Raw genomic sequence first — 15375 nt, 5'->3', positions numbered from 1 at the left:
CCGCGACAAAGACAGAACCCTCGCCCGCCCGCTCCAGCAGCAACATAGCCCCCCACACAGAGGTACACTTCAACCCATAATGGAGACCGATAGCCTCTCTTTCCGCCTCCCTTTTCATTTCGTTTAATAATGTGATTGCCTCTGCACTGTGGCATCGTGTCAGTTTGTATTTTAGAACCCCACTGGCCTTCGGCTAAGATACAGGCAATTATTGTGGATTTTTTTTGGGATAAATATCATTGGGTTTCCACAAAGTGTTTTATATTTATCAAAAGAGGAGGGGGGACAAGGTCTTGTACATCTTGCTAGTAGAGCTGCTGCTTTCCGGTTTCAGTTTTATTCAAAGGTTGCTTTATGGACCGGAAAAGGTGGTGTGGAGAGGGGTGGCAGGTCTTGTATTACAGAGGGTTGGAGGATTAGGATTAAAGAAGGCTTTATTTCTGGTTGATAGTAGACAGATTTCTAGGGAGGGAGTACCTCCGTTTTACAGAGGTCTTCTCAGAGTGTGGAGCATAATGAAGGGTCCAGACGAACTTCAGCGGAGTCAGTGCATTGGTTGTTGGAGGAACCTCTGGTGTATGGGGCAAGACTGGATTGTACAACTGCAGCTGTTCCACATTTCTCCAAGATTTTGGTGAAGGGCAAAATCATCACCTTAAAACAGTTAATGGCCATGGCTGGGCCCGCCTTAATGGATGGAAGACGGTTGGCTGAACATTTGGGGGTGAGGTCGGAAAGGATTGTCGAACAAATGCTGGGAAGACTGCAGGAAGGCTCTGTCAGAGGAAGAGTGGGGAATGCTTAATAGCCACGAGAAGAAGGTACAAGATGAAGACGTCTCATTTCCAAGACTAGGGATTACACCAAATATCCCAGAGTCAGAGAGAAAGGGTTTATTGTTGGATTTGAGAGGGTTGGAGGAGGTGGGTTTGGATGAGGTGAGGGAAGGACTTGTATAGGGGGTGTGTCAAGGTTGTAAATAAAGATAAATTGAAAGATAGAAAAGACACTCCATGGAGGGTAAAATTGGGAATTGATGACAAAGTAAAGCCAGCATGGAGAGCACTGTACAAACCAACCGTTACAAAAGGGTACTGGTTGATGCAATGAGGGTTTTACATGGCATTATTGCAGTTAATGCTTTTGTATCTGTCATTAACTCAGATGTTAGAGATGGATGTCCTTTTTGTAATATAAGAGAAACCATTTTTCACTGTTTTATGGAGTGTGAGAGGAATAAACCTCTATGGAAATACTGGAATCTTTGTTTAGAGCTGTAGGGAGATTTTCAATAACATGTTTTATTTTGGGGTTTCAATATAGTAAGCAACAGAAAAGAAAATGTCAACTGTTAAATTTTATTTGGGACAACTAAGATGTCAATTTTTTTGAGTAGGAAACATAAGATAGACACGGGATATGAGAAGGATATAAGATGTGTTTTTAAAGGATTAGTGAAAGCAAGAATAAAAGTGGATTTTGAGTTCTTCTCAGCTGTAAAAGATCTCCAGTGTTTGAGGAGAAGTGGGCATATGAAGGAGAGCTTTGTTTTGTAGAGGAGGGGAAATTATTTTTTGTTGAGGAAATAAGTTGAATGTATATGTTCTTTTGTATTTTTATTTTATTTATTTTGTGTAGGAATTACATTTATTGTTCATTTCTGAAAAGGCAGTGTGTCATTATTTATGTTAACAATTGAGTAGAAAATAAAGGTTTTATAAAAACTCACTCTCTCTCTTCTCTCTCTCTCTCTCCTCTCGTCTCTTCTCTCTATGTCTTCTCTCTCTCTTTTTGACTCCTCTCCTGTGTTCTCTCTCTCTTGTCCCTCCTCTTCTTCTCTCTCCTCTGACTCTTCTCCTCCTCTCTCTCTCTCTCTCATCTTCTCCTCCTCTCTCTCTCTCTCTCTCTCTCTCTCTCTCTCTCTCTCTCTCTCTCCTCTCTCTCTCTCTCTCTCTATCTCTCCTCTCCTCTCTCTCTCTCTCTCTATCTCTCCTGTGGACTACTCTCTCTCTCTCTCTATCTCTCCTCTACTCACCCAGCCCCCCTCCACTCTTCTCCTCTCTCTTTCTCTCTCTCTTTCTCTCTATCTTCTCTCTCCTCTCTCTCTCTCTCTCTCTCTTCTCTCTATCTCCTCTCTCTCTCTGTCTCTCTCTCTCTCTCTCTCTCTCTCTCTCTCTCTCTCTCTCTCTCTCTCTCTCTCTCTCTCTCTCTCTCTCTCTCTCTCTCTCTCTCTCTCTCTCTCTCTCTGTCTCTGTCTCTGTCTCTGTCTCTGTCTCTCTCTCTCTCTCTCTCTCTCTCTCTCTCTCTCTCTCTGTTACAGATGGGATACAGAAGGTAGTCCAGACCACAGTGGCATCCCTCCACCCCACCACACGCCTGCCCCCTGACCCTCATAAAGGTATTTTATAGCCTCACACAGAAGATGGGCTGTATATACACACTGTACATTTCACCAGTGGTGGAAAATGTACCCAATTATCATATTTGAGTAAAAGTAAAGATACCTTAATAGAAAATGTGAAAGTCACCCAGTAAAACACTACTTGAGTAAAAGTCTAAAAGTATTTGGTTTTAAATATACTTAAGTATCAAAGGTAAATGTAATTGCTAAAATATACTTAAATATCAAAAGTAAAAGTTTAAATAATTTTACATTCCTTATATTAAGCAAAGCAGACGGCACAATTGTCTTGTTTTCTTTCTTTATGGATAACCAGGGGCGCACTCCAACACTCATACATCATTTACAAACTAAACATTTGTGTTTCGTGAGTCCCCCAGATGAGAGGCAGTAGGAATGACCAGGGATGTTCTGTTGATAAGTGCGGGAATTGGACCATTTTCTAGTCCTGCTAAGCATTTGAAATATAACGAGTACTTTTGGGTGTCAGGAAAAATGCATGGAGTAAAAAGTACATTATTTTCGTTACGAATGTAGTGAAGTAAAATTAATTAAAAATATAAATAGTAAAGTATAGATACCACAAATAACTACTTAAGTTGTACTTTAAAGTATTTTTACTTAAGTACTATACACCACTGCATTTCACCTATACACAATAAATGAGAGATTACTGTTCTTCAAGGGAGGATGGAAGCATAAATTTAAAAGTATGCCATAGTCTGTATATATACAGTAGAGACACAGTTATCATCAATAGTCATAATATACATACTATACAGCCAGATGCTGTGCAGTTACAGTTATGCTGTATCCCAAGCCAAGCCTGCAGAGCTGAAATCCTATCTGTCTTCATATATACCACATACATACTGTATTATGTCTAGCTGTAGAACCCAGGGCCTAAGAGTGGCCACCAGGCGTCCATGTTGGCTCAGGCAGAGGAGATTGAAGGTGTTTATGTCTTTCCCATGTCCCCTCCTGGCTCTGAACACATACAGGTTGTGCCTGGACTGCAGCTCCCATCAGCTCCCATCAAACGGGCCTGTTGCTATAGCACCTGTGGCGCACAGCCTGTGGTTCTGGGTCAGGTACGCCTGCTATACCACACAGGAGAGATGAAAGGGAGAGTATGCATGAACGCACACACACACACTTGAACACTGTGCATTTTTCTCAAACAATTACATTTCCACTGGGAACAGAACACAGGACTTAGTGTTTTTAGAAACATGTCTCTCCATATATCGTCCCATTCCTTGTCAGTATCATGCCTTTACAGTGATTAAAGTCAGAGGCCATCAACAGCTTGGTGGAAATCTCAGACAACATGACATTAAAACTGTAGCTGCCGTTATTGTGCCCATCTTCTCTCCTCTGCTTTGGTCTCATGTTCCCTTTGTTTCTTTCTCTCCTCCGAACCCATGCCAGCGACCATCTCTCTCTCTCTCTCTCTCTCTCTCTCTCTCTCTCTCTCTCTCTCTCTCTCTCTCTCTCTCTCTCTCTCTCTCTCTCTCTCTCTCTCTCTCTCTCTCTCTCTCTCTCTCTCTCTCTCTCTCTCTCTCTCTCTCTCTCTCTCTCTCTCTCTCTCTCTCTCTCTCTCTCTCTCTCTCTCTCTCTCTCTCTCTCTCTCTCTCTCTCTCTCTCTCTCTCTCTCTCTCTCTCTCTCTCTCTCTCAGTAGATGTACTCACAAGTGTGGTACATATACACAGCCCTCAATGTACAGGAATGCACATGTCCAGATGTGATGTGTGTCCTCTTTAAGTCTTCTGCTTTGTGAATGAAGAAGAGAGCATTTTTCACCCGAATGTCCAGTTGGTAAATCTCGTCCAGTTAAATACAGTAAATCAACTACAGTCCTACAGCATGTACTGGTCTGGTTTTATCTGCTATGTAAATCTCACTGAGGTCTCGTTAAATCACAGAATACTCAAGCCTGGCCAGGAAAAATCCTTCGCTTTCAGCACACGCACGCACGCACGCACGCACGCACGCACGCACGCACGCACGCACGCACGCACGCACGCACGCACGCACGCACACACACACACACACACACACACACACACACACACACACACACACACACACACACACACACACACACACACACACACACACACACACACACACACACACACAGGGAAGCAGACATAGAACAAGATATGTCTTTAATATCTCTGAGCTGCAGAGACAAGCAAGGCATTGTGTGTGTGCTGTCGGCAGCGAGCGTGATCAGACCCTGGCCAGGTAACATCCACACTGACCCAGACAGTGCCGAAGGGATGCTAGGCGTCAGTGTATGTGTGTGTCTATCTATAGGAATGGATCGGCATGTGTGGAGATTTATGCCGCTGTGTGATAGGGGGTCAGAGTTTGTGTGCGTGTGTGCGTGTGTGCCAGATGGAGGGAGACATTTTAGGATAGGGTGAGAGTATTCAAGATTCTGCAGACATATTCAAAGCTGACACGTAATACAAACATACACACACACACACACACAGGTCCAACCTCCCTTTGTCCTGCCCCTGTCATCACCTCCCCCTCACACAGCTCTCACTGGACGGACGTGTTCAACAGAAGGATTTTATTCAAACCTGCATCTCCCCTCATCCCCTTATCGCCCAGTTCCCTCTACCCTCCTTCGCTCTCCCTGCCCTCCTGCCCCACCACACCCTGCTTCTCCAGTGAAAGCCAGACTTTTCAGATAGCCAGCCTAGCGGGCTAGCAGGGAGGATATTTCCATAGCAAACAGTGTACAGTATGACAGTATGGCTAGAGAGTAGACTAGAGTACACCCAGGAGACCTGAACAGAGAGAGCTCGTTTCACAGATCACTTTCAATCACCCACATACACATTCAGGTATGTAGTTATACGCACGCATGCATGCACACATTCTTATACACACTCATAACACTAAGAGATGTATGAACCCCACAGCGTTTTGGCAATCCCCCAGATGGTTACAGTCTAGACATCTGTATCAGCTCTCTCTCTTTTCTTAACACAATTAAACTTCATACATAGTGTAGCTGCAGTGTCTGTGTGTGCTGTGTAAACGTCACAGCCATGGGCAGGGCATGTGTTGTGGTTTCCATGATATCTGGACCTGAAATGAGAGGAGGAGGAGGTGTAGTTCTCAAGCTTTGACACTTGGGGGCGATGTGGCAGACAGTTTTCGGCAGGTTGGCATTTATCTAACAATTCACAACAATACACACACATCTAAAAGTAAAAGAATGGAATTAAGAGAAATATAAATATTAGGATGAGCAATGTCGGGGTGGCATTGACTAGAATAGGGTAGAATTCAGAAAGTATTCACAACCCTTGACTTTTTCCACGTTTTGTTGTGTTACAGTCTGAATATTAAATGTATTAAATTGAGATGTTGTGTCACTGGCCTACACACAATACCCCATAATGTCAAAGTGGAATTATGTTTCTAGAATTTTTTGCAAATTAATAAAAATTGAAAAGCTGAAATTTCTTGAGTCATTTGTTATGGCAAGCCTAAATAAGTTCAGGAGTAAAAATGTGTTTACCAAGTCACATAATACAGTAAGTAGCAATAATAGTGGTTAACATCATTTTTGAATGACTACCAACACACAAATATCTGTAAGGTCTCCCAGTCGAGCAGTGAATTTCAAACACAGATTCAGCCACAAAGACCAGAGGTTTTCCAATGCCTCATAAAGAAGGGCACCTATTGGTAGATGGATCAACAACAAAAAAAGAAGACATTGAATATCCCTTTGAGCATGGTGAAGTTATTAATTACACTTTGGATGGTGTATCAGCACACCCAATCACTACAAAGATACAGGCGTACTTCTTAACTCAGTTGCTGGAGAGGAAGGAAATCGCTCAGGGGTTTCATCATGAGGCCAAAGGTGTCTTTAAAACAGTTACAGATAGGAGAAAACTGAGGATGGATCAACAACATTGTATTTACTCATCAGTACTAACCTAATTGACAGAGTGAAAAGAAGGAAGGCTGTACAGAATAAAAATATTCCAAAACATGCATCCCATTTGCAACATGGCACTAAAGTAACACTGCAAAAAATGTGGCAAAGCAATTCACTTTTTGTCCTGAATACAAAGTGATACTGTATGTTTTGGGAAAATCCGATTCAACCCATTACTGAATACCACTCTTCAAACATAGTGGTGGCTGCATCACGTTATGGGTATGCTTGTAATCATTAAGGACTGGGGAGTTTTTCAGGATAAAAAATAAACGGAATGGCGCTAAGCACAGGCAAAATCCTAGAGGAAAACTTGGTTTAGTAGGCTTTCCACAAAACACTGGGAGATGAATTCACCTTTCAGCAGGACAATAATACGGCCAAATATACACTGGAGTTGCTTACCAAGATGACATTGAATGTTCCTGAGTGGCCTAGTTACAGTTTTGACTTAATACATCGGCTTGAAAATCTATGGCAAGACCTGAAAATGGTTGTCTAGCAATGATCAACAACTAACTTGACAGAGCTTGAACAATAATATGAAAATATTGTATAATCCCAGTGTGCAAAGGTCTTAGAGAATTACCCAGAAAGACTCACAGCAGTAATCTTGCCCTGGACGCATCTCTGCGGAGTGGTCACTAGATTACACAGGCACAAAGTCATAAAATCTGACCTTAAACCTAACCTTAACCATACTGCCAACTTTAATGCCTAACCCTAACCTTAAATTAGGACCAAAAAGCACATTTGTGTTTTCATACATTTTTACAATATAGCCAATTTTGACTTTCCAGCTGGCCCATATAGCGGAAACCACTCGGTTCTGCCTCCAGTGCAAGATGAATGACAATACACATCAACCTGACAGTTTTCTAGGGAATGGCAATAAGTGAATGAATGAGTTAGTGAAAAACAAATTGAATATATGAATAAATGAACAAATGAATGAATGCTTAAATACATGTATAAATAAGATTGAGTGGTACTGGATAGAAGGGTTGGGTTCAGTTCCATTTAAATTTCAGTCAATTCAGAAAGTGAACTAGCCCTCATTGAAAAGCATTGAAGAGAATTGAAATTTGAATTTTAGTGTGCTTCCTGAATTGACTGGAATTTAAATGGAATTGATCCTAACCCTGTTGGATAGAGTAAGTGAATGAATACATTAATTAAACAACTAATAAATTAATAAAGAATCAATTAATGTATATTAAAAGATGATGTCATTCTGCAGTGTCTCTCTGGGAGCTTCCTAACAGAGAGCAGAGAGGGAGATGAACACTCACAGTTAACAAATCGTGTCACAGCTCCGTGAGAGAATGTTGAATTGGAACGGACTCCTCCTGTTCTGAAGATTCCCACCTCTCTTCTTAGGGTCTGTGGTAGGGAAAACACACACACGCAAACACACACACACACACACACACACACACACACACACACACACACACACACACACACACACACACACACACACACACACACACACACACACACACACACACACACACACACACACACACACTTTTCCTCGTGGGAGGGCTTCAGTAGGGAAGCAAACGACTTCCAAACCACAGAGCCTCTGTTCACTGACACGACTCTTTTGCCATGTTGGAGGGAAGTGAGCGGAACAGGGAGTCATGTCTGTGGGACAGGGAGGCAGTCACAAAGGAGCTGGGGTGTCATTCCGACCAGTTGATTGCCAGTTTGGAGGGAAGCAAGCAGAACCCGGGAGGGAGATGTCTTCCAAATGACTGGGAGACAGCCAGTCACTCAGAGGGATGCACTGTGGTGTGATTATTAATATCTGGTTGGGTTGCCAGGTTGGAGAAGATGGAGCAGAACAGGAAGTCAGAAAGAGAGAAGCTCTGGTGTGTCAGAGTAAGAGCTGGATGTGTTGCCATGTTGGAGAAGATGGCGCAGAACAGGAAGTCAGAAAGAGAGAAGCTCTGGTGTGTCAGAGTAAGAGCTGGATGTGTTGCCATGTTGGAGAAGATGGAGCAGAACAGGAAGTCAGAAAGAGAGAAGCTCTGGTGTGTCAGAGTAAGAGCTGGATGTGTTGCCATGTTGGAGAAGATGGAGCAGAACAGGAAGTCAGAAAGAGAGAAGCTCTGGTGTGTCAGAGTAAGAGCTGGATGTGTTGCCATGTTGGAGAAGATGGAGCAGAACAGGAAGTCAGAAAGAGAGAGAAGCACAGTGGTGTCATTAAGATTAATGGAGAAGGGAAGCAGCCTCAGGGTGGCTCTTAAAGAGATGAGGAGATGATAGGACTGTGCCTGCTTACAGGAGCAGAGCTAGCACAATGCAGGCTAGTTAGAGACACACAGCTGGATTGACGGTCGTTACTGTTCATGTGTGTTATTGTTATTATGCAACACTGGTGTGAGTTTGAGTTAACAGGTTTTCACTGGGGTGTCCGAAGGGGTGTGTGTGTGTGTGTGTGTGTGTGTGTGTGTGTGTGTGTGTGTGTGTGTGTGTGTGTGTGTGTGTGTGTGTGTGTGTGTGTGTGTGTGTGTGTGTGTGTGTGTGTGTGTGTGTGTGTGTGTGTGTGTGTGTGTGCGTGCGCGTGTACTTTCATGTCTCAAAGTTCTTTTAGCCTTTTGTTGCAGTGTGGCATCCGTTGGCTGCGTTCCAACTTACTGAACTGCTCCACATACAACATGTTCTCTTCATGTGGGTTCATGCATGATTGTTTTTATCTCTGTGAATGTGAATCAGTCCTGCACATTGCTTTCTGAGATCTGAAGGGGCTTGTCTGACACCAGACTGTGTGGTCCCTGTCAAGGTCTTCCATCCATGCAGTGTTGGGGGGCAGGCTGAACTTAATACCCAAAACAGGTGTGGCTAGTGGGGCTGCACCCCACAGCCGTCCCCTGAGGATCCAGGACAAGTGGGAACTGTACAACACAGCTAACAGCCATAGACAAAATACAAGACCCATTCTGTTTGAGCAGTATCACTTAATCCCGCAATGAAAGAGACATTGGGGAGAATTGGAAGAAGCAAACGTATTTCAGATAAATGTTTTCAAGATTTTGACTGCCTGCGGTTATTATAATGATTCTGCTTCAATGTGTCATGCATCTTGCACAGCTCTCCAAATGCTTGAATAATGGCACACATTGTTCAAGCATTTGCGAGAGCTGTGCAAGATGCATGACACATTGAAGCAGAATCTGTATCTGTTCTTAAAGGATCCTGCTGCCTTGTAAATTTGTCTGGCTGTTTATTATGGCGATATAGCCTATTGTAATTAAATGAATTGTTTGTAACATTTAGCATAAAGTGTATATTTACATGGCAGCTATGGCATGGGAAGTCGTGGAATGCAATATGTAGCCTGGTTTGTGGCGTGTGTAAATATTTCCATATGTCAATAATGAGGTCTATGCATTACGTGTGAAAATGTTATCACGGGTATAGCAGTTTAAAACCAATACCTACTCTAATTATAGGCTAGAGCTATTCTAATCACACTGGACCTAAACATCAATAGGCCTACACAGATTTGCTTGATATGATATGATTAAGTTTTTCTTCAACAAATACGTAATTTGGTAAAAAAATAATGAGACGCTTTCCTCCTTTATCAGTTAGTTCTGCTGAGAGGGCTTGACTATGGGGGAGCAGCGCGAGGGTATCTGAAAACTGATCCAGTGAATTGGAGATGGCGCTGTGTACAGTGTGAGCGAGTTAACAGCCAAAGTTTTCAGAGCGCAGGAAAGTTCGTAGGAGAGGTGACCCGTGATTCTAACAAGAGTTATCTTCTCACGTTACCACGGGTTCGCAGTCCTATACTGCGGACTGAAGTCACTGCGTTTCTGCTCAATGTTTCATGGACGGTTTGAATAGATTATCTCTAACGGAATACTTGAAAGCCAGGAATTTAGTCTACGGTTCGCTGCCTGTTCTGCAGTTTCAATGAGCTATCGGCTATTTTATCACAGTGAGTAGGCTGAACGCGATACGCTGTCTTGTTGTTGCATTGCCTACTTTTGTAAAGGTGCGAGTCTGTTAGAATGAATTACCGTTTTTGGTATTATGTCATGTAGTCGGGTGTTTTTAGAACTATGAATGACCCCCGTGACAAGGATATAATACCGATATCTCGGAAACACCGACTCATGGCTGCTGCCATGCCCGGGGACGAGAGCCCATTGTACGGCAACACTTCCAGGTCTGATCGGAATGGGATAGGATTGGTTCACTGTTTTATTTGTGGAAGCGGCGTTTCGCCAGGAAAAGAATTGAGATTACAAGTGAAATATCCGAAAGAGAACGGTCCGGTTTTCCCGTTTTTACAAAACCAGGAGCCAGCGCCGGGGGCATGTGAAGTCAGCCCGGATGGACACGCTATGGTGTGCGCCGTGTGCCACTGTTTTCTGGGGGAGCAATGGAACTCGTTCGAGCGGACTAGGACACCCATAGAGAAGCGTATGTACTGGTTGAAGAGGCCGTATCAGTGCGACTCTCGGCGGATACCACAGGAGTGGAACATCTCCTATGACCTGGAGCGGAGAATCAGTGTCAGCAGCCAGAATTACGACGGGAACGAGTCGGATTTCTCCTCTTTCTCGGAAAACGAGAACATGTCAGACCAAGAACTGGATTTAGTAGACCGCGCCGGTGTGAGCAAGGAGAAGTATAGAACATCTGGCAGCAACAACAAATCTCCCAGAAACGGTAGCAGGAAGAACAACAACAGTGTTATCAGTGTTAAAAACAGCCCTGACTCTCAACGGGCTATCCGCTATCCCGTGGGTGTTTACCAGGCACAGGACTCGCCGAAATCGGATAGTGCCATGCCGTCTAGGCGCGGTGCTAAAATTATGAATCATCTCTCTCAGTCTTCAGTATCTCTGGCCCAAGAGATTGTGTCCCAGAGATGCTATGACAGCTCTCACGTCGACACACCTGTGCAGGACAACGGGATCATTAAGCGCAACAGGCAGTGGCTAGCGGAGGGGAATGTCAGACACGCTGACCCGCGCCCTCTCCAACGCGCTGCTGACAGCAGCTGTAGCTTAGCCAGGCATCCCTCTCTCATATTCCACCAGAAAGGAGAGGATCTCGCTGACGCTGCCGACGGACTATCACCCATTGGCGCCGCTGTCACCTCTAGGCGCGACACAGCAGCACCTAGAGAACGTGTTCCGGGCAAGTTTATAGCCTCTGACAACTCTGACAACGACCACGAGATCAATATAACCAGTGACGACGACCGCGAGGTGTTTGAAGCAGCTGGCAGCAGCAGAGAGAGGGTATTGGCCCTGCTGAGACCACCCAGGGACGCTGCCGGGAGGGTCATTGCCATGCCCCAGAGTGGTGCCAGAGGTGGTGCCAACAGGAGTACCAGTCCCGAGGAGTGTGTGTGTTACATCTGCGGCAGCGGGCTGTGGCAGGGCGGGAGGTTCCGTGTGTCTGTGCAGAAGCAGGAGAGGGCAGCCAGCGAGCCCTTCTTCCCCTTCCTGTGGTTACACAGCCCTCCCCCTGGCGCCGTGCCCCTCACGCCGGGGGGCACCACCCTGGTCTGTGCCAGCTGCCACACCTCCCTAATGCAGCAGTGGCAGGGCTTCCAGCTGGCCGACGTGCCCGTTCTCCAGCGCCTCTACGTGGTCCCCCTCAACCAGGGCTCCTCCACCCTTGCACCAGCCTCGGGCCACCCTCCCTGTATCACTCCCCAGGAAAGGCACCCCTCAGAGCCCCTGGACTGCCTACCTAAGTCTCAGGCTTCCTGTGAGGCCTGTTTCCTCTGTGGCCAGGAGTGCGGGAAGGATGTGAGGGTGGCATATGCACGGGTCGGCATGGGAAAAGCCCGCGGTGCCATGTATTTCCCCTTCATCAACCTGCTGCCGTGCCCGCCTGGTGCCCGGGGAGTGAGGAACGGCCGGGTGCACTGCTGTCCTCCATGCCACGCCATCCTGGAGGATATCTGGGGGGCGTACCGCCTCAGCCTCAGTGAGGACCTCATCACCTCTGTCACCTCCTACCTGGGGAGGTACCACGCAGTGCTGGCCACGGGGGGAGCCGGACTGGCCCATTCCCAAAAGGGGGTGTCCTCCTCTTCGTCTGGCCATGGTGGGTCTGTATCAGTGTGTTACCTGTGTGGGGCAGAGCTAGGGGTCGGGGGGGAGTTCCAGCTCCATGTCAACCCTCCCGGGCGCTGTGGAGAGAGAGAGCCCTTCTTTCCCTTCCTCACCGTCCACCCCCCCGCTCCCCGCGCCAAATCTGCCGACGCCACCGGCCTGGTGTCAGCCTGTGCCCTCTGCTATCACGACCTGCATGCCCAGTGGGCTCAACATGAGAGCCAGGGTTCTGCCACCTCCAGCTCTACAGCCCCAGGCCCAGCCTCCTCCACCCCCCAGCCGGCCAGCTCTCCCTGGGCCAGACAGTACAGCTGCGAGGCCTTTGTGTGCTTCTTCTGCAGACAGGATCAGAGGCGTCAGGGGGGGCTGTGTGCGGTCACAGTGGCCAGGCTGCCCGTGTTCCTGTATGCCCCACGCGGGCGCCGCACCCTCCTGGTGGATGATGGGAGGAAGCTGGTGATTGGCTCGTGTGTGGAATGTAAGTCCATGGTGCTGGCGGGACAGAGCATGCAGCAGGAGAGAGTCAGGGACGGGGAGGGACAGGGAGACGGGAGGACAGAGACAGAGTCACCTCCCCCTACATCACGCCCCAGGAACAAGGTAAGACACAGGTTTCGGTCTTTTCACTTCACAGCTCCACAAGAGCAGTTTGTTTGCGATCCGCAGCACCATGCTTCTCGGCTGAGCCACAGGGGTTTCCAGAAGTGTGCAGATGGTTGATGCTCAAAGTTGACTATTGTGGGTGTGTTGTATATTTTAGTGGTGTAGTATGCATCATTTTCAGTAGATTGTGTGCTTGTTCATGTCTGTTAGCTATTGGTTTGTGTAACCTAACTTGACGTTTGTGGATTATTTCAGTCATTTAAGTGTGCCCGTGCTTGTCTGTGTGTGTAGGTGGGGTTTATTATGGACCAGTGTTCACTGCTGTTATTGCTATTCTCCCCCATTATGGGAAAGCTGCTCTGAAACAGGGAGAAGTGAGAGCTGGTGTGTTCTCGACTGTTATGCTTGTGTATGTATGCGCACACCTGTGTGTGTGTGTGTTCCTTTAGCTCTCTGACTGGCAGGGGAGTGAGCAGTGCAGGCAGGGGGTCCGTACAGCACCCGGAGCCCGTCGTTAGAAAAACAAACATTTGGATCAGAACTCTAACAGTAAACAACACAGAAAGACCGGGGTTTTCAAGGCCACCGCTGGCCTCGTTTTCTACTTGTGTGTTTACATGTGTGTGTTTCTGGCCAAGTCTGTTTGTTTTTGTACATTGTTTTGGCTGTATACAGGATTCCATACGTCAGTGCTGTGTGTGTGTGTGTGTGTGTGTGTGTGTGTGTGTGTGTGTGTGTGTGTGTGTGTGTGTGTGTGTGTGTGTGTGTGTGTGTGTGTGTGTGTGTGTGTGTGTGTGTGTGTGTGTGTGTGTGTGTGTGTGTAATCATGCAGTGACTGATACAGTGCTGCTGTTACTGTTTCTTCATAGAACGAGACCCCTACTCTCTTTCATGAATAAATGCATGGAAAAAGGAGAATAGGTCTTGTAGATGAACTTGTAGCGATAGACCTTGTTCCACGGAGGCCACAGCAGCAGTTACTGTTGCTACTAATTACACAACTTGTACTGAGATGAATGTATCAAAGAAAAAGCAATGTCTGCAACTCTGGTAGGCTCCCATGGTGATTTAATCAGATGCACAAAAAAGACAACGTTTTTGATCCGAGTAAAGCACGGTGAAAAACCCCTACTGAAATAACCTCTAGAGAAGGGATGGACAACTCCAATCCTCTGGGGTGTCACACTTTTACGCCATCCCTATAGGAAAAACAACCGATTTAAACTAATTGCGTTCTAAACTGAAGATCATGATTAGTTGATTATTGGAGTCAGATCTGTTAGTTGAAGTTTGTGATTTAAAGTGGGACTGCAGATAGAGAGGAGGGAGAGAGGAGGAAAGAAGGGGGAGAGAGGAGGGAAAGAAGAGGGAGAGGAAAAGTATAGGAACAAGGTCTTCATTAAGGTACACTGTTGGGACTAGATGAAGGAATCCCACAATACGTTTTCTCACACTGCAGGAATGCATGTTTAGAGTGATGCTACTCAACAGAGCAATATTTACAGTGTGAAACAGAGAGATGCTCAACCTCATAATCAAAGATCGTTCTCTGCATGTGAACTATTTTATTGTTGTAGTTCCAGGTTTTGACGGAGTATGTCTGTCATATTGCTGGTATTCCATCCTGAGGTCCAAGCAGACACAGCAGTGGGGAGGTGGGGATGTATTAATAGATAATAATTGAATCCCAGTAATCTGAACATTTGACTCCCTAGAGAGATCAGATCATACAGTAGAGTAAGAACACCTGTGGGCGTCGTTCAGCTGTCCTATACTCTTATTTTCGCTCTCTCTCTTAATTTAAGGGCTTTATTGGCATGGGAAACATATGTTAACATTGCAAAGCAAGTGAAGTAGATAATAATAATGCCCTTTTCTTGTGGCAACATGTCAAAAATCTTGCTGCTGTGATGCACACAAATTGGGTTTGTTTTCAAATTCTTTGTGGTGCTGTGTAATCTGAGGGAAATATGTGTCTCTAATATGGTCATACATTTGTCAGGAGGTTAGGAAGTGCTGTTCAGTTTCCACCTCTCTCTCTCTCGCTCGCTCTGATCATCAGGAATGTATATCAGATCACACCCTCAGAGAGAAAGCTAGATCAGAATCCGCTAGATCAGAATCCCGGAGCAGGCTTACTTGGTGTGGGGGGTCGTGGTGTGTGAGGGATTTGAGGAGTCTGAGGGGTGCAGGTGACAGAGCTGTTTTTTGCCTGGGCCAGGCAATGACCTCATGGCTGAGGAAGTGCTTAGAGGGGCTGAGTGTGTGTGAGAGAGCCGGGGTGTGAGAGGGGCTGAAAGGG

Source organism: Salvelinus namaycush, chromosome 30 (assembly GCF_016432855.1).
Source record: "Salvelinus namaycush isolate Seneca chromosome 30, SaNama_1.0, whole genome shotgun sequence".
Taxonomy (NCBI): Eukaryota; Metazoa; Chordata; class Actinopteri; order Salmoniformes; family Salmonidae; genus Salvelinus; species Salvelinus namaycush.
The sequence above is the reverse complement of the archived record's forward strand: the minus strand, read 5'-3'. Positions refer to the sequence as shown.